Source organism: Onychomys torridus, chromosome 6 (assembly GCF_903995425.1).
Source record: "Onychomys torridus chromosome 6, mOncTor1.1, whole genome shotgun sequence".
In the NCBI taxonomy this organism is placed as follows: domain Eukaryota; kingdom Metazoa; phylum Chordata; class Mammalia; order Rodentia; family Cricetidae; genus Onychomys; species Onychomys torridus.
Genome location: NC_050448.1, coordinates 6,420,012 through 6,446,254, shown reverse-complemented (window position 1 = coordinate 6,446,254; position 26,243 = coordinate 6,420,012). Strand labels below are relative to the sequence as shown.

Here is a 26,243-nt window from a genome sequence, read left to right as displayed (position 1 = left end):
CACAGAGAGAGAGAGAGAGAGAGAGAGAGAGAGAGAGAGAGAGAGAGAGAGACAGACAGACAGACAGACAGAGACAGAGAGAAGCAGAGGGTGAGAGAGAGACAGAGACACAGAGAGAGGGTGAGAGAGACAGAGACAGAGAAAAAGTAGTGAGGAATAAAGTCACAGTAAAATGAAAGGAAAAAAGGACTAATCCTTGACCATCATGTGTAGCACGAATCTTAAAAGTTCTTATTAATAAAATCAACCTGAGGCCAGTTATTGAAGTGAACGCTGGAAGATCAGAACAAGCCACAGCTACCTCACCTCACCAGTTCCTCAGCTGTTCTTGTTTCCTCAGACTGCAAGCTTCTGTGTCCTCATCCCAATGGCTCTCAGCTGAACTGTGCTGCTCCAAAGCCTGAATGCTAAACCAGCCAAATGCTTAACTAACTTAGTTTCTGGTCCTCACATCTTATATACCTTTCTGCTTTCTGCTATCACTCCCTGGGATTAAAGGCTGGATTTCTGGGATTAAAGCTGTGTGTCACCACTCCTGGCTCTTTCTAATGTGGCCTTGAACTCAGAGATCGAGAGGTATTTCTGTCTCTGAAATGCTAGGATTAAAGGCGTGTTCTACCACTGCCTATCTCCATGTTTAATATTGTGGCCGTCCTGGTCTCTGGCCCCAGATAAGTTTATTTCGGGGAACACACAATATTTTAGAGAACACAATACCACCACAGTCATGTCCAGAAGTCTATCTCTCAGATGATTCCAGAGCCTGTCAAGCTGACAGCAAGCACTATCCATCACAGACTGGTGACATTTACAGGCAGTGACAAGCCCTGCTTGTCTGGCAATTCTATTTTATTAACTGTCTTGAGCTTTTTGTTTATGAAAATGAGGTTATATTGCTCAGCATATAGACTGTAGGCTCGCAAAGAATAATGCAAGAATACATACATAGGACCTGCGTAAAAGTAATCTCATTCTAAATAATGTTCAATTTAACATTCAGGGTTCAGCAGTACAGTTACAAAGAATGCCCATAGGATTAGTAGGCAGCAAATTATGCAAAACTTTATATAAATAATAGAGCTATTTTATTGAATCATCTTGCTTTCTTTTTTTTTTAAAATTTGGTATCGCAATTGTTGTGATAACATCCTCAATTATGTTGTCTTTGTTTGTGTTAAAATGGGGTCTCTCTCTACAGTCCTAGCCAGGATGGCCTAGAACTCAGAGAGATCCTCCTGCCTCTGCCTCTTGAGTGCTAGGATTAAAGGTGTGCACCACTAGTCTGGTACATTATGGAATTTTAAGTGTGTAACCACTTGAGAAGTCAAAGATTCAAATGAAATTCTGTTACTGATATAAGAACAAATACTTGTTTTCAACTTTCTGGAAAGCTGTTGATAGATCTCAAAGGGTTTCCGGTTGAATTAGACAGGCTTGAGAAGACCCTTTAACCAAGCGTCCCAGGCATGATTTAGAGAGATGCTTCACTGTCTTAAGAACCTATAGGCTACTTCCCTGAGAAGGGAAACAAACACAAACAAAAACACAGATAAACTATGTTAAAGCGGCTCTGGGTTCCTTCAAAGGGGAGGAAATGTGTAAAGTTCAAGGTTGTTGTGAAAACCAGAGCAGCTGTGACAGAGCTATTGGTATTAACAAGCAGCAACAGTTACTTTAAGTCTTTCAGGACAAGTACCTTCCATGTGTTGTTATTTCAGGCACCTTTTCTTTCCTCTGCATTTTAGAGATTATATCATAGAGAAATATGAAAGGAACCCCGAGGCAGGAAAGAAAGCACGCATGTCACTCATTTCTCATATTAACTCTTGGACTGTTACCTTTTAGCTAAGATTATTACAGGTGGCAATCAATTATTTCAGTGGGTCTCTTGGCTGATCCCAGTTTCTCAATTCACATTTAAAAAAATCATGAAGGCTAGTAGGCTGTGTGTAGGTGTAAGGGATACAGTGCTGTGAGTCACACCTTCACAAGACACAAAAGCCAATAATGATTACTGCGACAAATGTTTAAACATTGGCCTTCCAGCAAGCAGCCATGAATGTGGGCACAGCCAGAGGGGAGAGACTAAAAGTACTGGAGACACTTGGTGTTCCCACTAACTCAGGGAACAGTCTGCTCCTAGGTGAAGGAAATTTGAGGGGGGATTTCGTGGTCAGGTATCTTCTGGAGTGACACATAAGAGACTCAGTGGAAGGCTGTGGTCTCCAGCCCCAATCTCCCATCTCTGTTGCAGGACTGGCCTCCTGGAAACACAGCACAAAGACACCAAGGACCGAGAAACTCGGCATGCAAGAGGCCTCTGGCCCGCCACGATGCCAAGGCGCAGTCAGTCACGGATCCTAGAGACTTGGAAGACATCACAAGTGACGCCCTGGGCCCTTCACCCTTCCTGCAACCTCGGGCTCTGCAGGCGCTGCGGGGCGTTGCGGACCAAGGAGGTTTGGCTGCCACCGGGCGGGCGGAAGGACCAGAGAGGGCGGAACTTAGGAAAGGGAGGGACCGCCACCAGAACCGCGGAGGCCACTGTGGCAGCTTTGAGCTGACACAGGAAAAGCGATGTTGTGCAATAAATCCACGGGAGGAGTGGGCGGGAGAAGGCTGGGTGTCCCAGAATCCGCAGGACCGCGGCAGGAGGATAGCTCTAGTTGTATTCAGACTCCTGCACCCGGCTTAGCGGCCGAGAGAGAGAAAGAGAGCGCGCGCAGCAGAGGCTGCTATGTGTGCGCGCGTGAGTGTGCGAGTGTGTGCGTGTCTACAGGTAGCAGCGGCAGCGGCGGGGACGCGAGCAGAGGACCATCTGCAGCAACCTCCTCGCCGAGCATTTTCCACGGCGATTGCTCTTTTCTTGACGATCCTTGGTCCCCAGGAGATCCCGTCCTCTCCATTTCTACTCTCCTTTAGGAGTCTCCAATTTCAAGTGTGTGTTTGGGGTGATTTTATTTTATTTTATTTTTTCCTCCTTCCTCCAAAGCTTCTCAGGAATTCGGCATATTGAAGCAGGTGCCTCCTGGCACGAAATCCTTGGATACATTTGCTTTGCCAAGTTTTGCTGCTCCGGTCCCTTCCCTCCTCCAGAGGCTTCTGGGGTGCTTTTCTTTTGGATTTACGTGCAGAAAACGTATACATGTTTATATACCGGTCGGATAGCTTATAAATACATATACTCGCGCCCCATAGCCTGGCCTTCATCTCTTCCCGACACAACGATATGTTCCGGAGCTGATGGACACCGCGAACATTATTCACATTCTTTTGATCCTGGTTTTGAACAGGGGAGGGGAGAGTGAAGAACTGACTAACATTCGGCCATCATTAGGCTGCACGCTAGGCACCACCAAGTATTTCTGGTTGCAGAGCAGGTACAACCGGGGCTTAGAGAGAAGGTAAGGGGGCCTCCTGCGTCCACCAGGCCTGGCATTTACCTCAGTCTCCCGGGCCGCTGATAACTTCCTGCTCAGGCTTCTCCCTGCCCTCACCCTTTCCACCAACCCTACCCGACCCTGCTCTCGCTTCGCTCCTCCTTTTCCCAATTCCCCCGGGCCCAGGAGGAGGGCTGGGCGCTGGGGAGGGTGTCTGTATTGGAGGTGTGATCGGCGGTTACAGTGTAAATGTGTCTTTTATTCTCCCCACTGGATCGAGTTTTCCAATCCCTTTTTGGTCTTTTAGCGGTCTTAAACGCATTTTGCTCTTTAAACAACAACAACAACAAAATGCCACGTCGATCAATGTTTTAAACATGTCTTGGTGCCAACTCTTCACTACTACCCTCTGATGAAAACAAAAACAATAAAAAAAAATAATGAACTTTAATGAACTGGGTGGTTTCTTCAATCCTGGGGTTCAAGGAATCTCCAAAATGCAGATAAGCGGCAAAGGAGGACAGTGGGCTTCAGCTCCTGCATAAAGCCTGGAAAGCCAGTTGTGTCACAGGGAGGGCAAATCCCCAGAGTTGAGAGAGAGGGGGCTAAGTCTAGGATAAGAAGACCTACCGGGCGAGTCCTTAACACCCACCTTTTACACCACGTCCAGTCCCTGATTAACTCCAGCTCTGGGGACGCGTTAACCGAACCGACCTTTTGATGGAGAAGTGGGCTCTTCTTTCTCTTCCTGGTCTTCAGCCAGCCTCCTTCCTCCCCCTCTGCCTGTCTGGCCCTGGCACTTTGCAAATCGCCGGTTTTGCGCACCCTCGCGGTGGGCGTTCTCCACTTTGCATCCTGCCCTGGGTCCTTCCTCCACCGCGGTGGCCGAGCACATGCATCTTTATCTGGGGCTCGCTCACGCACGCCCTCGCCCGCACCCTGCGACTCCTCACCTGCCCCGGCTCGCCCTGGCAGCTCGTCCCCGCCTCCCCTCGCATCCCTGACCCTGGCATCCCTTCATCCCGGCCTGCTCGGGTCCAGAGTGCCCAGACGCGGCTGTGGCGGCTGTGCCGAGCTGGTGTGGGAAGCCAAGGCAGGAAAGGCGAACCCAAGTGGGTAGTGAGAGGCTAGCCGAGTCCGTGGGAGCCAGGGAAGACCGAGAGGAGCGAGACAGCGAGAGTGTGCTGAGCGCTGCCCGGGCCGGGGCGGACGCGTGCGGTGGCTCCGAGTCCTCGGAGAGGCGCCCCAGCCCCTGCAGTGAGCCTGCCCGGCTGCGCCCTGGAACCCGGGCACCCAGAGACCAGAGGTCTGCGGAGAGGTACCCGAGAAAGAAAGCACCGATTCGGAGAGTCCGCCGAGGGGAAACGCGGAGGCTGAGAGAATGGAGGAACAATGCCGCCTCCAGAAGCAAAGCATTTCTTGAACCTTCGCTGGAGTGTGGAGTCTGCTTTCTGCTCTGCTCTGCCTGGGCCTTGAGGCTACTTCTGGGCTTGGTTCCGCCTCTTAGTTTGACAGGAATTAGAAAGTTGCTCTTCTTCTCTGCCACGTTTCCTGCGAAGCGGCTTTTAGATCTGCGTGCTGGTTCAAGTCAAGATGTCACTTTCTAGATCCCCCGCGAGGAGCAACTAATAGATTATGCATTGTTGGGCAATAAACTCTCCCGGGAAGAGAAGGGTAGTACACCCAAACGTTTAAACGGGTCTCCACTGACTCCTACCTGCCTCAGCACAATGCCTTGTGAGTAGAAATAACAATAATAAAAACCCATTTGCGGTTAATTTAAAATTATTTAGAAGGAGGTTTTTTGAAACAAGGAATAATTTATTACAGAGGAGGCTGTTAGTCTGTTACAGAATTGAGGGAGATATGTCCCATATTTGAGTCATTTGTGATTCTCCTAATGAACTCTGGCCTGTACCACTGTTTTCTTTTTTTTTCCCCCATTTTTAGGACCATCGTGGTACATGTAGGGCTAGGGATATGCGAATTTAGATAGTTAACATTCTCTCTTTTACAGTGTATTTTTGTAGAGCACTGACATCCCAATTTTCCTATTTTTATACTAGAACTACCGTACTTCGTTTAAGTAACCGGAAGTTTCATGCTATATTTGAAATTGCAGTGTTTTGATACATTTCTCAAAATTAATTATACTCGAGTTTTAATAGGATCATAGATTTTTTTAAAAAATGGCACTAGAGAAGGTGTGTGTGTTTGACAAAATCTATAAAATGTCTCAGCGTTACTAGCTATTACAACCTATAAGAGTGCCAGGTTTTCTTTTGAAATGAGTCGAGCAGCCAAGACCATGTGTGTATTCAGAATATCTAATTCCAAATGAAAAACCCATTAAGTTAACTATGCCCTTGGCAGAGAATGAATCTAAGTCTCCTCACACTGCCTCGAGATGGAGTGATTCACAAAGAATGTGGAAGTTAATCATTGCTCAGGCCTTCTGATGACACGGTGTGATTAAAAGTGACTGTTTTCTCTAAGCCTGCTGTTCTACAGTTAGTCTCTACAATCCCTCTAGAAAAAAAAAAAAGCAGGACAGGTGGTGATCTTTCAGAAACAAGCTACACCAGAGATCCTGGGGTGTGGGGTAAGAAGAGCCCCTTTGGGGGCCTCCTTCTCCTGCCCCACCTGTCAATTTTTATTTTTATGTGGTTTTATTTTGTGAAAATTTACATTTTAATTTGGTGATAATAAATATTTCCATAGAAAAATGATTGGGTTGTTTGGAGTTGGAGCAGGACTACACACTGTAGGTAGACCCACAGTTTCCTGTGCTTGTTTCTGGGGAGAAGGGGTGCCTTGAAGTCTAGCTGAGTCTGTGCAGGGTGAGATGGCTCCAGTGAGGGATTCTGAAGTCTCTTCTAACCGTAGTTTCTCAGATTTTATTCCACTTTTAGCGTTTCCATCCAGTTATTCGGCAGTAACCCCTGCCTCTTGCTTCAAATTCCCTTGCTATCATTTTATCTTTTTAAAAATCAAATGAAAACTTAGGATCATTCCATAGCTAAAACTAGAGAATGCAGATACAGATGTAAGTTCTGCTATTTAATTTTTTTTTTAAATCTAAGGTTGATGTCATTGACATTTTGTAGGACAATGGTCATATAGATTTAGGTATAATTGACTTACTTTTTTCTGGGTTTCCATCTGTTGAAGCAATTTTTAGCATTTTTTAGCAAAGCTTATTCATAGATATCTTTAGCAGGTGCCACTTCTAAGGTAGTTTTCGTAAGCACAGCACAATTGGCATTAAGAGTAATACCAGAAATGTCAGCAGACCAACAGTATAGAATCATATGTCCTTTGCTATGCATTGTCTTCCCTATGTGAAGTTTTATGACAATTTCCTTCCTATTTATGATCATAAATATCATATTATAAATTTGATTATGTTCTCATAGTTATATTTAAACTATTTACAAGTAGAGGCACCCATGTCCAAAGCACCAAACTTAATCTTTTAAAACTATAGACATAGTTTATATATATTGAAAATATCTTGACATTGCCCAATGGTTCCAGTGGCTTACCTGCCAGAGCCCACAATTTTAGGAGAATCAACTCTTTACCAAACTTTACATGAAAACTTCCTTCGTCTTGTACTCCTCCAAGATCTACCCTTTGGTTCATTCACGTGACTCTTATTTGTTCCCCTTTTAGGTTCTGTTCTTTGCTTATGTTAACTCACCTTCATAGATCCAGCTCCCCACACACCCATAGTTTAACTCTATGGCTGTCTTTCTTTTCACCCATTTACTTCCTCCATCCTCCCCCTGACATGCTAGTCATCCATGGGCACCATTTTTATTTTATTTATTTTATTTTTTAACGTTCTGATGTTCAGTGTTTTTATCGGATGGTGGATTGCTGGAGGTCAGATCAGAAACCATACCAGATTTATCATTTCATTTAAAAATCTAATCCCCATGTCAGAATATAAAGTAGACAACACATTAATAGCATGTGTTCTTCACAACTGTATTTCACTCTGAAGTAATTAATAGCCTAGCAGTGGATTAGGAAAGTAGGGTTTATTTAATATCATATTGTAAGAAGTCAAAGAAAGATGACTGCTAAAGCATTTGATCAAGGAATTAAGTTTCTCCTATCATCTATTTACGTTGCTCTCATGGTCACAGGATTGGTTCTATGCCACCAAACTTTTGTGTGCTCTCTGGGTCCCCCAAAGGAGAGGTTGATAAAGATAATAGAACACTTTGTCTCAGAACTTCCCAACATTGACACTGCTGCTATTTGGGACTGACTAATTTTTTCTTTGTTGTGTGAAAGATTTTGCACACTGAGGATATTTAGCAGTATGCATGGCCTTTACTCTACTCACCTGTCCTGTAACCAAAGAAGTTTCTCCAGACATTGCCAAGCATCCATGTGTGAGAAAAATGACTGAGTGATAAGCATTGCTCTAGAGTGGGAAGGAAGAATCCATTTCCTCCTCTCCTCTCTCTTTAGTAGTGAGTGTCTGTTCTTGGGTAATAAATGGGCCTTTATGAGACTGTTATAAAGAAGGAAGATGGTGAGCAGAGCAGAGAAGGAGCGAAAGGACCACACGCGTCTATTCTTTGGCCAACATGTCTCATCTCTAGAGTGATCTTTCTTTCACTGATTTCCATTTTCATATTACCCCAGACCTATGTCCTGTGGCAACTTCTAGGTAACTGATGCTGCTATACACGTATTTTGGTGTATATTTGATATGCTGAGCAACATCAGAATCTTTGAGAAGAGAATTGACTAGAGGCTGAAAACTAGGACTGCTTGTTACAGTCATAGAATAAAAATATGTGTAAATTGAATCTAAATATTTCAGAAAGATGAAAAAGACAAGTGCATATTGTTCAGACATGATAAGTGTTGATGAATTAACTGTGATAATAGTTAGACAGCAAGTGGGCTGAATAGAGGCAGCTTTGTCTTCTTAACACTTCCTCCTCTGACATTGCCACATTTTCTAGTCTTTAAAGGAAAGCAATAAAGTTTACTGTTCATGCTTACCAACCAGGAAGCAGTCAATTATGTGAAAAAGTTAAAAAGAGATTAAAAATGCACATCTTCAGTTAAATATTCCTTTCCAATGTATATATCACGTGTTGGTGATAGGACTAGGTAAAGTAATAGTTTCCCAGACAGACATGTTTGCATAAAGAGAAACTATACTTAAATTGTGCTTCTTAACACTTTACCTCAGTATGGTAATAGAAGATACACTTATAAGTAAGAAATCTGCCTTGCAAAGATGTATCATGATTGCTATGGATGGCCAATCAGCTTGCCCAATATTTTCTCTATTTATTCCAATTTTATTCTCTCTAAGTTTATTGAAAGCCAATTTTTGTTCCACTATATTCAATTTAGATATATGAAATGTGGTGACAGTAGACAGCTTTTAGTTCTGAGTTACAAAGCATCCAAGTAAAGAACTAGGGATGTAGTTCAATGATAGAGTGATTGGTGTGCCTCGTATGAGTGAGTCTCTTAAGTTCAACTGCCAACACTCAAGAATGAAGGCCTTTACAAATAAGATTGCCACTCAGTCACAGTCAATGATTCTGGAGGTGTGCTGAGCTAGGGTTGGCTAACTCAGATTTAATGGTTTCATTTTCATCAGAAGTCTACTGACGGCCTATCCTAGGGCCAATGTGGCCATTACAGAAGCAAACAAACCTCTTTACACATTACCACATCAAAAGGAGGGAGACACTTCTCATGGAAATGTCTATTGCTCTTAAGGAAAGCTCTCCTAGACACTCTCAGCTGAGTTCCCTGACGCCCAGTACACAAAAACTGAAGTACCAGCATTTCTACTTAGTAACTGACAAAAAGTAGGACTTTGTGTTCTCATGAAGACAGTCTTGCCCACTTGCAGGTGGAAGGATGGGCTGCTTCTTTCTGTGGGAGTGACAGAATCACCCTCAAATCAGACCAATGTTAGCTGAGAGGAAGGAGACAAAAGCCATGAAACCAGCCAACTAACTGGGATTTCCACTACCATGATGCTTGCTTTCTCAAATCTTCCATGAATCAGAATGCCTATATTAAAATCAAATTCACAAAATGTAATCAAGTGATCTTTGGATCCGGCCATGAGGTAACTTCAGAAGGGGACTGCACGGATTGGTGATGTTATAGAGGGAGTTATTTTTGTTTGTTTGGTTTGGTTTTTTGTTTGTTTTTCTTGTTGACATGTTTTTGTTTTTATTAATACAACTTGGAGAATTTAAAATGTATGTATGTATTCTGGATGGAGAATGGTAAACACTAAATTATGGTGCATTGTACATATAGATCCCTCTCTAGAATAAGTACATCAGGCCTTTGAGCAAAGCATGGCTTCCTTGCCCAACAAGTCACATGTTCTTATCTGTGTTTCTTACCAACTTATTTAGAAACTATCTGAAAAATGACAAATTCCTTTGGCCAGTTACTCTCTTAAGGAATGACTTGATTTTGGCCATACACAAGTGAAAATTCTAGATTTTGTTATGTTTATGTAGAAGATCCTTGGACTTAATAATTTCAAAGTTATTGACTATATTCAAAACTGGTGTGGGAAATTTTTTTATATATCTACAGACTTCTGATAATTTTAGGAAATAATTTTCCTAAACACATGATATTCAAGGAGATGCACAATATTGTGTTCATATTCACTCCATTATGCTCTTGCATTCCTTCCCATATTCTCTTCTTTCCAGATAGTGCCCCTTTGTTTCTGTGTCTTATTTATATTGAGTAGATTCTATTAGGGCTGTTTGTATAAGCATAGGTGTCTCACCAGTGATTATACCTTTGATGAAATTACGTTTCCCTCTTCTGGCAAATATTAAAGAGGACAGGTGTACTTTTAGAACAAGTGTCCATGGGTGTCTCGCAAACAGTGTCTTTCCTCTTAAAACATAGGAAACATTATTTCTACTTCTGACCCAGTTTTAAGAAAATTCATAGACAGTTTTGTGCTTTACTGGAATAGATATTTGTAACCACGTTATTTTACTCTGTTTTATTATTAAAAATGAAATTTTAAGCTTTAACTTAGTTTGAATTAGATTTTAATGTTTGGAGCAGTTTGTATGAGCTGCTTCCAGTTATTTGGGGGAAAGAAAGAAGAATATAGTAATTGTAAGTATATAGATGTGAGTATTACCACATCTCACTCAGTAATTTTTTGAGGTTATATGCATAACTGCTAAGTTTCTGACATAAGCAGTACGATATGGAGATACCGATGGTGCTTGGGTTATTTTAAGAGGAATATATGTTTTAGTTTGCAGGCAGATGGGAAACTAAGATGGAATATGTGAAAATACAAATAAATAAAGTAGGCCTATACTTTGCTTTATATTACACATGCACTCATACAAACACACACACACACACACACACACACACACACACACACACACACCTTTTAAATTTTTTAAGATTTTGTCTTCTAGACTTAGAACATCAGAAGCCTCATTCTTATCCAGCAATTTTCACCAAATTCACAATGTGAGAACCATAAATGAGAGAAGACTGGGGTGGTATATCTCTCTTAGTTCCAAAGTGGATTTTGTTATGGATGTTGGCTGTCTCCTCAGTTTACCTTCAGTGTGTTACAATATTTTTCAGAGCATACCATAATTCTGGTGCAAATGTTCTTTTTCTGGGCTCCATGCCTAGAGCTGTTTCTACCAAAGCCATCACCTCTGAACTGATGAACTGAGCCGCCCTGCCTCCAAGGGAACTGGTTATGAATCAAATGTAAGATGATAATTAGTCACTCCATCTGTGTTTCAGATTGGGAACAGATGCTTTCCCCCTTTGCTTTAATGGAAAGTGTGTTTGAAAGTAGCAGCATTGTAAAATAGAGTTTTAAACAAATCCACATGCAAGTGGACACTCTTGTAAACTGCATGTTGGGGGACTGGAATATGTTTTCTAAACAACTACCTGGCTTGTTCTCATCTCAACTTGTGTAGAACCTTCCATGTCAACAAACCCACAGTAAGATAATTATGTGTAGTGGCATGAACCTAAAGTACTGAAAGCTACTGTAGTTTCGCCTAGGTAATATAGTGTTTAATGCTACTTTACAGACCAAGTTTCAGTGAACTGAAGAGTTGATTATAGTATATGTTATTTGCTGTATACTGAAAAGGGGAGAAATTACCCAATCTAATAATTCTATAATGCTTTTTACCCACTTAAAGTTTTAATGTTGTATTTCTCTAAAGAGAAATTTAAACTCCAGTAGGTAGAAACTTGTATAGAAATCTTGTATATGTAAAAGGTATACTATTTTTTAAACTACTAGACTATGTATTCAGAAATCTTTATTCTATTTGGAATCTTATTCTTTGAAGTCATTTTTGACTCAGAGTAACCATTTTCATATTTTTTCATCCAGTAAAGTCTATGTTTATAATGCACTATTTCTGAAGAAGGCTTCCTAATTTTCCCAAGATTTTTTTCCGGTCATTTAATACATTTGAAAAGAGTTGATGTTGATTATTTGGTTTTTGGGGGGGTTGTTTGTTTGTTTTTGTTTTTTGTTTGTTTGTTTTTGTTTTTTTGTTGGTTTGGTTTTTGGTTTTTCAAGACAGGGTTTCTCTGTGTAGTTTTGGTGCCTTTCCTGAAACCCATTCTATAGCCAGGCTGGCTTTGAACTCACAGGTCTGCCTGGCTCTGCCTCCCAAGTGCTGGTATTAAAGGCATGCACCACCACTGCCCAGCTTATTTGTTGGTTTTATAAAAGTGTGAGAGTGAGTGATTTTCAGAAGCTAACCACGACTCATATCTCGGTTGGACTGATTTAAAATGTTGGGGTTGGTGGCTATCTGGTCCCCTGAAAAGGGATGCCCACAGTTTTCATGTGTGTCATCTAGAGCAGTGAGAGCTCCCCTGCTACCTGGACAAAAATAACTGACACGTCCTGGTTTCTGACACACTGAAGGGAGTGTGTCAGCCAGTGAAGGAGAGAAACTTTACTGCTACACATAACTTCATTTTAAAAACATGGCAATGCAATCCTGATAATTAAACACGTTATTTTATTAATCTCCAAATATTTGGTTGAGAGATTATGACAAACCTCATAGGAAGTATGATTAGAATGTAACTCTATCCCTTATTATCATACCCAGTCCTCATTGTGTGATATAGAAAACAGAGCAAGTTTTTCAATAGCATGATAAAAGGAAAGCAAATAAATAAGAAAATAGTCCCAGAAGCAGGAGAGCTACATGTGAGAGCCTTACTCTAATAACTGTTATACACTATTTTCTTAATATGCCTGGGCCTTAATCACAATGTTTAAATGTGCATTTGTGTGAGAGTAGGTGCATATAGATGCCAAGAATCCAGAAACAAACCCATGAGAGCCAGAACAGACAGAAGTGGAAAGGGTCATAGGAAGCCTATAGCACAGAGACGAAAGAGAGGATTCTGGGTATGGAAAGGTAGACTTGGGAATGTGGGGCACGGCGGTAGGGAGAAAGAGAAGGGAAACAGATAACCCAAATCAAATATGTAGGAAAACACCAACTTCAAGCAACCCTCTGCTACTTTGCAGACTAAAATATAAATAAATAATAGAACTAATTAAAATAAATACTTTTTCTGGCTCTAAAAGTATTTTCTTTGTGAGAGTAAGGTAAGTAGACAAAGCATGTTTATAATGATAATGTACTCTATAATTAAAGCTTATAGTAGAGGGGGCTTACTTTAATTGATAATGTACTATGTAAGTTTAGTGATTATTGCCTATTGCACCTTTGAAAATTTACAAGTCTTTTTAGGTTTACACATACACACTATTTGCTTTCTCTCTGTTCTTTTTTCCAGTGCTGGGGATTGCTAGGCAAGTGCTCTGCCACTGAGCTACAGCCCCAACATGTTTTTGTTCTTGACAACAACTCTAAGCTGTGCAGAAGGTTCAACAGAACAGAGTTAGAATTTAGATGTACTTCTCCTCAGACATACCAAATTAGACAGATCACTGAATAATCCAAAGCCAAATCTAGAATGCAAAGGTGGGCAGAGGCATGAAGAAAATGCATTTTCCATCAAGACAAAGAAAAGTTACAAAGGAATTAACTATCACTATATATAAATGTTCTGCTTTAAAAGGGAGTAATCAGTAAAAGAGAGCAAGAGAAAATTGGCAGGTAAAAATGAAATTTCCCTTTTTAAAATTTTATCATTACTCAACCACATAGTGATGATCTTTTAAAAAGTGAATAAAAGGGAGAGAAGTCTTTGGTACATCAATCAGGTGCTCCTATGTGTGGCTCCATCTTGACCGTTCTTACTGTGCAGTCCTAAAGACAGCCATATTTCTTCTCTGGGCTGTGTTTGAAAATTGCCACTGCTCTTAAGTGGCCCAAAAGCTGGGCACTTGCTTTCTGATGAGTAACAAGCTCTCCAGACGTGTGCCACTCTCTTCCTTCTGTGACCTCATTCACAACAGAGGAAGCACTGAGCTGTCATTTGTCTTGCCGAAAAAGCATGATAATAGGAAAAGTGGGTTCATTTAAAGAGCATGAAGAAAATTCCTTTTCCTTTTCCACTTGGACTAGATATTTCTAAAGCACCTTCTAGTACAATCAAAGTACTGGAAAGCATAAGGAACAGATGTAATGTGGCTGAAAATAAGGTTTTCTCGAATTATTAATTGTACTCCCTTAATTCTATACTCGGGTCACTCTGTCCATACTGAAGACACTAAGATGGAGACTATTATTTAACAGTTTATAGTAGCAGACACTAAATAGTGTCCTAAGATTATATTCATACTGCAAATCATTTTTTTTTTTTATGACTAAGGAGACAAATCACAATTTTGGCCTCAGGGAATCTGTAAGTCATTGTAACAATGAATAATTACTTTCTAAAATTTTTAATAAATTCCCAGTGGTCTTTCTAGCTTAAAGGGCCATTTTTAGCGAAACTTTCTTAATTTATATGTTGCAAAATTGAAGACTAGAGGGGGAGGGGAACACTTGGTTAGTTTGCATAACAGTGGAGTTAGACTTAAAGATATTGATCTGTATATAATTATTTCGTGCAGTAATTTTGAAGGTAAGAGGCCTACACCAGAACGCAATATTTTACATTTTAACTTGTATAATGCATAAAATTAGTTGTGTAGGCAGTAATTTTCAGAACTAATGAAGAGGAGACTTATACTTTTAGGAAGGTCTAGGAAAGATTTTACTTAAAGAAGATTGGGATATACATAAATAGTGAAAAGGGAAAAAGTATTTCTCAGCAAAGTATACACTAGTATCAGAACTGAAATTTATAGCAGATACAATTGACTGTTATGTATTTTTAAAGGTGAAGACATAAACACACACTGAAAAACATTGTTATCGATCTGAAAGAAAGGTGTTTTTTGATAAGAAATCTTTTATATTTAGTATTTTGACTTAGCACCTCTGCAGATTAGAAAGAGCAATCATGTGTTTATTCTGAGTAAACTGTCCTTGGAAAAACAGGTTCATATTTCATCAGAAATCCATTTCTAGTTGAAAGCATATTAAGCTATTAAAATGGATAATATAAATTTTTGAAAATGTCTTTTTATATAACTTAATAAATATTGAGATGAAGTAATTTCACTGTGATCAATTGAGGTGTCACAGGTAACTTCAGGTGGTTCCTTGGAAACCTGGGAAGAAGGGACCTCAGAAGAGGTATTGCCTCCATCCTATTAGTATGTGGGTATGTGTGTGGAAGCATTTTATTGGTCATTAATGTAGGCAGTACCATGCCTAGGCAGGTGGACCTGAGCAGTGTGAGAAAAGGAGCCAGATAGGAACCCGGAAAACCAGGCAGCGAGCTGTCTTCCTCCTCCACAGTTTCTGCTTATGTTCCTGCTCCCAGGTGCCTGCTTTGAGTCCCTACCTTGGCTTCCTTAACAGTGCACAATAATCTGCAAGACAAATAAACCCCACCTTCCCCACGCCCGTTATTGTCATTGTTTTCTCAGAGCAACAGAAAAGCAAACTAACACACAAGGCCGTTCCTTACACCATAATCTGACCGGATTTCCCGTCATGTACTCTGCCCTCAGCAATCAGGAGAGAGATCCTGCCTCCAAACATACATCTCCTTTTGTGTGATCCTCTGCAACACCATCATCCTTCAATTAATCCTCTCATGTCTTCTGCTTGCAAGATGTTCATAGAGAAAATGCTATATTTATTTGAGAGAGAGAGAGAGAGAGAGAGAGAGAGAGAGAGAGAGAGAGGCTTTTGTTGGTGAGAATCTGCCTTTTAATGTCCAATGATGACATTTGCCATTTCTTAAAACAATGTAACTTTTTAAAGGTCTTTGAGGTGCAAGGTCAAGTAAGATATGCACTTCCATTTCTACTACATTGTACACAAAATCAACATGTTCCTCTTGACTCTATGTGAATCCACTCTGTGAAGACAGCAGCTCATTATGGGAGTAGGGAGATGGAATAGCCAGTATCTAGGCAATAGGAAAGGAGTCAGGCAGAAGACTGAGCTCCATAAACACTGTCATGACTGGTCATGATCAGTTTTATTATGACACTACCAGTCAGAGATACTCTGGGAAAAAGTCCAAGTATTCATTTCTAAATCTTGTTGCCTGGTCTAGAATTCTCTAAATCTCCTAAGAGCCATAGAGCAATGTCATTTGTGGGCATGTTATCTGCCACACACACCTGAGAAAGAGAAGATAACAAGGTGGTGATACTGAGAGAAAGGGCACACTCCCTGGAAATGTAGGGGAGGGAGAGGGAGGCAGATGTGGAGAGAAGGAGAAAGACAATCTTTAAGATAATGTCATATCCCTTCTTTCTCCTGCAGCTCCAAAGCGTCCTAACAGTAACATGCATGTATCTTCGTAAACATAAATCTATCTAGCTATTTACCTGGTTTAATTGAAAGTTCCAGGTGAATACTCAGGGGGAAAAAAGCAACAACCAATTAGGAAAGTTATTTATATTCTCATAGATAAGAAAGGAGTAAGATGTTAGAACATGAACTAGCCGCAAGGAAATAAATCCCTATCTAGTCTTTGGCTTATGCTTTAATGCATATCCTCATGAATGTTATTTCTTTCTCCTGTTTCTTTGCTTCCCAATCCCTGTAGTTGGTAAAGGACCTCTGACATTCAGCATACATAAAACCAGGTCTCTAATTCAAAATACTTCACTGTATCCTTCGGCTATTGGGAAAGCTAAGTGCAGCATCTGAACCTACCATACAAAGATTTTTGCATGAACACTGCCCTTCCTAGGCTATAGATACTTTAAGAAGCATAGAATAGGCAGAGTTTTGATGAGGAAGGCCAGGAAGGTCAGTTTCAACATTTCCAGGCATATCAAGCCTGGGTTCAAGCTCTGTGGTTTCTTGGAGAATGCTTCACAGACCTAGATAGGGTCCAAAGCAGAGTCCCAGGAGAGGCCTGGAGAATGAGGAATTGGTGCATGAGAAATAAGGCTGAAGAAATGAGCAAGGCTAAGAGAAAACAAGCTTGCTCTGCTGCTCCGTGCACCTCTGTAGGTGGCACTGCTGTCGGATGGGTAATAAAATGCAGGCATCTATGTAGTTCTCAACCAGCTTGGCTCTACGTTTTTCTACCTGTGAAAGAATCCATAATGCCCGCCTCCTAGCCTGTGATGGAACTAAATGAAGTCATACATTGTAGCTCCTTTCCTAGCATGTAAAATTTATACACAAGTGTTCACATTGGCATGATTATCTCCCTCATGTGCAACAGAAACACATTCTGCTCACTTGCTAGTAGCCACTTATTTTTCTAGACATTCTTGCTATGTTGCTCAGGCAGGTCTTGAACTCCTGGGCTCAAGTCAGTCTCCGGTTCTTGCCCTTTATCTGCTCCCTGTGTGCTGCATCAGTTATGACACAGGTACAGTGGAGAAAGCAACAGGAGATGAGTCCAGTGCTGTCTGAAAGTGGGCTGTTGCTTTCTCCGCTTTTTCCTCCTCCTCTTCTTCCTCCACCTCCTCTTTCTCTTCTTCCTCCTCCTGCTTCCTTTCCTCTTCCTCTTCTCCCTTCCCCCTTTTGCTTGGAACTCTTGAACACCAGGAGTGTTTTCCCTTCCTGACTTTACCTAGTGCAGGGAGTATATGGCTGGTGTTATTTCACTTACACATGGAAAGGAGGATGAAGCATTTAGAAATGGTGAAATTGGCAGCTTAAAAGAATTCAAGAACTCTGTGAGCACAAGAATGTGAAAACATTTGAGTCACAGAATTGCTAGGGAGGGAGTGTTTAATAGGCGCCTTTGTAAAATCTTTAAACTAAGCTACATCATTTTCTATACATGCTTGAATATCATAATTACAAAGCAACTTGTATTATAAGTAAAGCATGTCTCTTGAATAATGTTTAATCATACACTGAAAAAATTCATCCAGAAGTTATTATTGTTTTTTGCATTTCAATTCTGATTTTGAACTGGCATACTCTGTACCAAAAAATTGCATTAAACTACTGTTTGTGCTTGCACATAATCCCACACTTTCAAGGCAACACTTAAAATATTCAGAAGAGCTTCACAAGAGGGAGTAGTTTCATTCTGTTGTTGACTCAGAGCCATTGTTCTTCACAGTTACAGCTCCTCTGACATAGGCCACATATGGTCACTTGTTTTCTCAGTGTACAGAGTGATAATGCATTAACATCCTGGCTGTGGTGGAGCCTGTGCTGTACGTTAGAGAGATGTCTCAGGGAAGATGTATCTATTGGTTGCAACTGGGACAAGATCAGCACTGAGAGCCTACAGACTGTTTTAGCCTAATTACTATGACGTAAGGCCATGACAACTGACTGAGGCATCTGATGGTTCCCTTTACTGGCTGTGTGGAGTAGGGCTTATCTAGAAAGAATAGTCATGGCAGACAGCTTGGATTTCAGCCATGGGAGGAGACCCGGTCAGTGCCTTCCCCCACTGACATTTACAGAGTCCACTCCAGAGCCTTGGGTTTTGTGGAGCAGACGTTTTATGAGCCCCACATGCTTTGAACTGCTTTCCGTGTGTTCCACGGGTCAACTGGGCCAGTGACTGATGGCTGTGTTAAGGTCCATTAGAAGAACTTAAATACTTCTGTAGGGCATTGGTGATTTCTGGAACAAGGAGGTGGTGGTTGGCAGCATTTAATAAGGTGCCTGTGTTTAATTTAGCTTGTGTGCATGAACTGAAAAACAAAGGAGAGAGATGCTCTCATCTGTTCCCCAAGTAAAAACAAAATGGCATAAAGGTCGCCAGCATCGCATCTCGTTCTAAGTAGAGATGTAGCCCTACTTCCTAGTGCTACAGGCTTGGAGAGAATCTCCATACCCTTCCCTGAGAAGCTGGCTTTCATGGTTTGGATAAAAATATTAATCATGCAGGCAGCACCAGAGGGAGCCACTTACATATCTTTGTCTCAGGCCTCAGCAAAGTTGACAACAAGGCTCAAACACAGAAATGATTGCAGTTTCCGAGAAAGAAGGGCAGAAAAGTAGATGATTTGCTGCAGTTCTAAATTCTGGACCAACAGCTATCACTTCACATTGCCCACTTGAAATATTTGTGAATGGTAATTGCCTGGCTGTAATCCAGAAGGTAAATGATATTTCAAAATGTAAGATTATATTTGGAACAAGAGGTATTGTCCCTTTGCAGAATACTATCAGCAACTTTGTGTTTCTGAAACTATGCCAATTTTGATGTTTTTTTTGTAATGTAAATGATGGGACTAAAAATAAAGATGAAGAGTGAAAATCTTTAGCTGTGCACGTCAGTACTCAAAAGCCCTACAAGCACACATATGCAGAAGGACGGCAACATATTTTGTCTTCCACACATATATGTACACATGTTTACATGATGATTTCATTATAAACTAATAGGACCAAAGCTGCTGTAAAAACAACAGATGAGCTTATTTTCAAGTCCTACAACAGGGAAGAGAAAATCAGTCCACTGGGGAGGGTTCAGTACAATAGAAAAATCACCTGGGCATCATAATTATTGCCTGTAATTTCAGCACTTAGGAGGCTTTGGCTGGAGATTTGAGTGTTCAAGGATAGCCTGGGCTACATACAGACTGTGTCAAAAACAAACAAGCAAATGAAAGAAAGCACATGTGCTTCCTAGCACACAGCAGCAACCAAATGCTCATAGTCCTAGGCAACACTCTGGTGATTCCATTTGCCTTTCCTCAGGATAGAAGCCCTTAGCTCTTCTGACCATTTCACACCCAGGTCACTAAGTCATGAAATCAGCTGAAGTGTCATAGACTTTCTTTGGCCAGAGGACTTACTCATGACACACCTCAGCTCCCCACCTTTGACATCAGCTAAACACAATGATAGGGGGCAAGTTCTCTATAAAATGTCTACTGTTTCCTGGCCTGGAACTTGTGGATTTGTTTATGTGAGGTCCGTGGTGCACAACACTGCAGATCCCTTTACGTGCTATGGTCTTTCTCTTCAGGCAAGTATGGGGCCTTCTGTGGCTTGTGGGGAAGAAGGAAAGGAGCAAATATGACTTGCTGTTCAGTTCCTAGTAGGATTTATCCTTCTTCCTTTACAAGAGTCATTATCTTCCTAAAAACTTACCCCTCATCAACTGCTCACATGTGATCTAACTGGAGAGTAAAATGTAATTCTATTCCAATGCCTTTGTGTCTCTGTGATTTTAAATCTATAAGAAAGCTCATGGCAGTTTATTTTGTGTTTTGGCTTATTTGTAAACTCATTCATCTATCGCCAGCTCTACCCTTACATTCATCCATCTTTGCATCCACTGTCAGTTTTATTCTAATTGTTAATCTAATACTTCTTAATCTGTACAGGGGGAAATAACCAAGGAATGGACCCAGAGGAATTTTCTATCTTGTAGAAACCTATGGGACATTTATGACACCTTCTGGAAGCATTGGTCCCTAGATGTCTTCGAAGGTTCTGACTGGGGGGACGAGGTTGAGTAGGAAGCCCTGGCCTGAGTGACATTAGATAACTCTCCTACTTCATCAGCTGACTATTTCCAGACCATCTTATACCTGGAAATGAATGGGTTAATGGATAGTGAACAGTGGTGATGGAGGAGAAGTGACAGTTTGCTCAAAGGGGTTTCTTCAAATGGTGCTCTCTCCATTCTTACCTTTTTTGGAGAATAATTGCAGCTATATTTTATTTTATATACAAACTTTTTAATTCTTTGAGCATTTCATGCATTTTGATGACGACACTTAACCCTTCACAACTTCTCCCAGGTTCTCCCCCTACTTCACTGACATCCAATTTGATGTCCTCCTTTTGAAAATGACCCAAAATAGTCTAATTAGTCCTGTATGTATAATCTTGAATTGTGGCCAGCCATTGGAGTGTATTTCATATACCAGAGACCACATTCTTCATGAAAGCTAACTCTCCCCCTCCTAGAAGCTTTCAATTACCAACAGCTCTCTAGCTAGGGATGGGATTCATGACCCATCCTATGTAATATTTAATCTGGCTTGAGTTTGAACAAGTCTTGTACATGATATCATGAATGTTGTGAGTTCATAGGTTGTTGTGTCTGGCAAGCACTGTTTTGTTATAGCTACCCACAGTCTCTGGCTTTACAACAATAATTCTACCCTTTCTTCTACAGTGATCCATGAGCTTTGGGAGGTTGAGGTTGTTAGTAGTGTCCCACTTCAGGCTAAGCAGTCTGCAGTCTCTTTTCTTTGTACCTTGATCAATCTGTGTTAATCACCATCTGCTGAAGAAAGAAGCATCTCAAATGAAGTTTGAGAGTTACACTAATTTATGAGTATAATGAGGTATTTAAGAGTCAGTTTAATACTATCTCACTAACAAAGTAAACGTACTAGATGGTCTTCATGGGCTATGGCCCATCTAGCTATCCACTTTCAGCCCTAATAATAGTTCCAGGTATGGATTTTTCATTATGCATTGCGCCTTAAATACAATCAGAAAATGGTTGGTTACTTACTCCCACAATCTCCATGACACTATTGCACCAATAGGCATATATTGCCAGGGAAATGATTATTGTAGCTTGAGGAGTTTATAGCTGAGTAAGACTGGTGATTACTTTTCTCCTCTAGGACTGTACATAGCACCTCCCAGTACTATGAGAACTAAGCAGTAGGGGTAGAACTTCCAGGTTAGTACCAGCTTAATCCCTCTGTGTTCTATGAATCAAATAAGTGTTATCTTTAGCAATAGAGTACTGGTGTGAAGGTATGGAAGATAACCAAGATAACAAAAATCTATAATCTTTAAAGTTCTATGAGAATCCACTGGCCAACAACTACAAACAAGTAATTCATTCCCATCATTTAATTATATTTTTGTTATACTATTGTGTCGTATGGCCATTGTTGCCCTGTTATAAGGTAGCTCCATTTAAAACTTTATATATATAAAGCATATATATACATATACATATACGTGTGTGTGTGTGTGTGTGTGTGTGTGTGTGTGTGTGTGTGTGTGTCTTTATGTTTTCAGGGGCTACTGCTGCAGTAGTAGTTTTTCATGTGACTTCTTCAAATGACTCAATACTTCCTATCACTCTTCCCTCCCACCTGATGCCTGACTTTAGATCACTGTACTACACTCTTTCTTTCCCTTCCTGAGAAAAGTGCTACTGTGGCCCTTTATGATTTTTTTGGTCTCTGGGAGGTATTGCTCATGAAAAACTCATATTTAAAGTTTCAATGCTTATATGCACATATGAAATCCATGCAACATTTATATTTCTAGGTGAGAGTTTCCTCATTCATAATCTGACAGAGGAGAAAAAAATGAATATGCTCGAATGTATAGGCACCAGAAAGGGCTTTCTGAACAGTACCTTAATGGTACAAGCATTAAAACAAATAATTGACAAGTAGGGCCTCACAAACCAAAATGTGTCCACACAGCAAAGGACACAGCACAGTCCAGCTGAAAGGCAGACTACAGAACAGCAGGGAAACCTTCACCAGCTGCACATCTAGAGCACACATAGAACTAAAAATGACTTAAGCATCAGCAACCCAATTAAAAGATGGGGCACGGACCTAGACAGAGATCCAAAGAGCTGAAATATAAATGGTTGAGAAATATTTTTTAAAATGTTCAGCATCATTAGCAATCAGGGAAATGCAAATTAAAACTACTTTGAGATTTCATCCTATCCTACTCAGAATGGCTAAGATTGCCCCAAGCAAATGACAATTAATGCTTGTGTGGCTGTGAGAAAAGAGGAACTCTTAGTCACTGCTATGGGAGTATAAACTGGCATAGCCACTATGGACATCAATGTGGAGTTTCCTCAAAAAGAAATAGATCTCCCATTTTGAGGCATGTCCCCAAAAGGTACTATATCCTATGGTTGGGGAACATTATTTTAAGATATGTTTCTTTTGTTTATGTTGCATTTGTTTAACTCTGTCCAGCTATGATACTTTGCCTGTCAAAAACACCTGATTGTCTAATAAAGAGCTGAACAGTCAATAGCTAGGCAAGAGAAAGGATAGGTGGGGCTGGCAGGCAGAAAGAATGAATAGAAGGAGAAATCTGGGAGAAGAAAAAGGAGCCAGAGAAAGAGGACAAACTCCAGGGGCCAGCCACCCAGCTACATAAACAGCAATGGAGTAAGAATAGGATTGACAGAAGAGAATGGGGAAAAATCCAGAGGCAAAAGGTAGATGGGATAAGTTAAGGAAAGCTGACAGGAAACAAGCCAAGCTATGGCCAGGCACATATAAGTAAGAAAAGCTTCCGTATTTTTATTTGGGAGCTGTGTGGCAGGCCCCCAGAAAGAGTAAAGAAAACAAACAATAACATCCTACCACAGAGACACTTGATTATCTACACTCATTGTCATTTTATTCACAATAGTTAGGAAATGAAAACAGCTGAGATCATCAGTGGATGAGTGTATAATAAAATTGTGTTACATTTACGCAAAGGGTTATTATTCAGCTGTTAATAAAAATGAAATTCAGAAGTAAATAAAAGGAGCTGAAGCAATCATTCTGAATGACGTAACCCCAGTCTCCCTTATTTTTGAGACATGTAGGAAAGACCAGAACAGAGTAGGAGCTTGGAGAGGAAAATCCTATGAATGAAATGTGCAGTGATGGTCCTTGATTTGCTTTGTAGCCATTTCTGCAACATCTTGGTTGCTTTACTGTTTACTTATGGGAAAGAGGTGAATGTATGTGAGGAAGGACATGTTAGAAAAGCCAGGCCTCTGTGCAGGAGTGACTAGACAACAATATTTGAATGGTACTAGAAAGGGGACAGTCACCAGGAAGCAGCAGTAGCGATGAACTGTGGGTGTCAGTGGTACTTTCTTTGTAATCCCTCCAGAATCACCTCTACATTTGTTTAGCAGAGGGTGCATTTGTGAAGGTTCAGGTTGCCTGCTCTTCTCATGGCTTAGACAAAAAATAAACAAACAAAAACAGAAAACAAAAACCAGAACTTCACTGAATGTTTTGTAAATTCTTGTTAGTTTCATCTTCTCTTCCTTTCCCTTTCATATTTAGCACTAAATGTCTTGAACATAAAAGGAATTGCACAATGATTTAATTTGGAAAAAATCTCACCTGGAAGTCAGATTTGTAGGAACAGTGCCACAGAACTGTGAGCCTGTGTTCGAAGGCTCAAGGGGGTACCCATGTGAAAGGACAATGACAGGAACAATACAAGTCTGACTTGAGAAGCCCCAGTCCCCCGCCATCTCATTAGATCCAAACAGCAGTTCCCATATAACAGGGAAGTATATATTTCCCTGTTTTGCCCTTGACAAAGGAGGGTTTTTGCCGAAAGTATATGCCACTGAGTTACTGTAATTATGTAGATGAATGTTACATCACATAGAGTAGTCAGAGTGTCTGAGGCATCCTCATCTGAATAGTTCTATCCTGGAAGGCTACGTGAAACCTGACACTGATGCATGGGAACAGAATCCCTGAAAAAGCTCAGGCGCAAACAAAGAGGACTCTGGAGGAGAGCGGGAGTCCTGGCTTTTGGTTTCATGCATGTCAAAGAACACCCAGAAAACTGAAAACTACATTGATTTTCCAGACTCGTTGTAGCTGAAGGGTGATTTCAAATGCTTGGACTTAACATTTCTCAAAATAATTATAGTAACCAGTGGTATACAGTTTAATTCTGGACCTTCGAGCAATGCTTTCAGCGAAAGTCTCCCTTTTCAAATCATTTAAATCTAATGAGATGTCAGGGGGAAAGAGGGGGTGATTATTTAAGGGAACTGACAGGTATTGTGTTTTTCTCTTGACATCAATTTTTAATTCCTCAACAAGTAGTTTAGTAGGATGAAGACAAGTATTGATGTTTTTGAGGAAAAATAGGAAGGAAAAGGGCAGAGGTAAGGGATAGTGACTGCACTTGGAGCTGATGAGATTGGTGTGAGTTGATAAAGACAAATTTCAACTTTTCCACATGTCAATGGTTGCTGGAGACTACTTCAACTGCCAGAGTCTCAATATTTTTACCTATAAAATAGGAAAAAATAATACATTTTTCAAGTTTTATAAGACAGTCACAAGGATCAAATCAATCAATGTCTGAGTATATATTTCATTTCTTGATGTATGTATATATTTATTTGTACAATCTCATGTAGCCCAGGATAGCATTAAGCTTGGCTTGTATCAGAGGATGGCCTTGAACTTTTGATCCTCCTGTCTCTGTCTCATAATATTATTAAAGACTGGCCTGAATAATCTTTTTCCCAGGGGCCCAGAAGAGAAGCTATGAACGGCGAGAATTGTTTTCGGGAAAAGAATCTATGTACACTGAGCTCTTTCGTCCATCTACTTTATTCCTCCGGGATAAAATCCTGTCTACACAACTTCAGTTCTGTTCTCATGCCTAGCTCCTTTCTTGCCTGATTTTTCTTTACCTTTATCTGCTGTCCCCTCTAAATTCTATCTTAATTTTCTCATCCTAAGATGAGAAACTAATTCTGTCCCATCTTGGTCTTTCTCATCTTGTTCTTACCCGTCTGGCTCTTCCTCATCTTCCTTCTCATTCTTCTAGTTCTCCAGTTAAAATCCTCAAAAATCCTCTCCAAGTCTCTAAGGTTTACAATTATACACCCATGCCATAGCAGTGCTCTAGCCAAAGCAAGGTCACCAGCCTTAAATTCTTACAGGGTCATAAAGGCAGACAAGAGTTTTCCTCAGGCAGTGACCATCGGTCAGGCTTTCTTTTACAACCCAAAAAGGGAGTGGTAAGGTCAACTGAGAGCTAAAATTGGTTAATATATCAGAAAAAGGGAATTTGTGTGCTCAAACTACATTCCTAGAAGTGGTTAGGTAAAAATGTTAGGAGTGTATAATGTTAGTAAGGCTGTATAAGAAAGGATGGTCTCAGCTTAAATTGTACCAGACAGAAAGCTATCTGCCTGACCTAGGAGACAAGCATTGTTTCCATAAGGGTGTTACTTTAGTTCAGGAGATCATTTGGCCTTGGATACATGATAGGTATTTTAGATAAATACACTGTTATGAGTTCTTAGAAGCACAAATAGCATACAAAAATTTGTAGGAACCAGCTAATATATATACAAAAGCTAAAATATCACCAAGACTTCTTAAACCATGGCTTGACCTTCAGAAAAGTCCTTGACTTTTCTAAGTAGTAGCTTTTGTGACAGTAGCTGGATTCCATTACATTTTCCTGCAGCTTGCAGCAGCTAGGATTATAGGAATTCACCAACAAGGCTGGTTTCTGAAGTGCTGGGGATTTAACCCACTGCTACACACGCTAGGCAAGTGTTCTCCCAGCTGAGTTTCATGGAAGCTCTCATTGTTCTTGGCTTTGTAAG

General features: G+C 40.7%; 1 protein-coding gene across 2 annotated transcripts in view; it reads left to right on the top strand.

Moving 5' to 3' along the window:
* The first annotated feature begins 2,699 nt into the window (after positions 1-2,699).
* Positions 2,700-26,243, top strand: part of Nlgn1 (neuroligin 1) — an 898,617-nt gene continuing 875,073 nt past the window's right edge. Inside the window, exon 1 of one of the 2 annotated variants that reach the window (XM_036191501.1) lies at positions 2,700-3,404. The gene's annotated coding sequence lies outside the window, so the exon portion shown is untranslated. Of the gene's footprint in view, positions 3,405-4,151; positions 5,118-26,243 lie in introns of those variants that run through there. The other variant, XM_036191499.1, reaches the window with a different exon arrangement.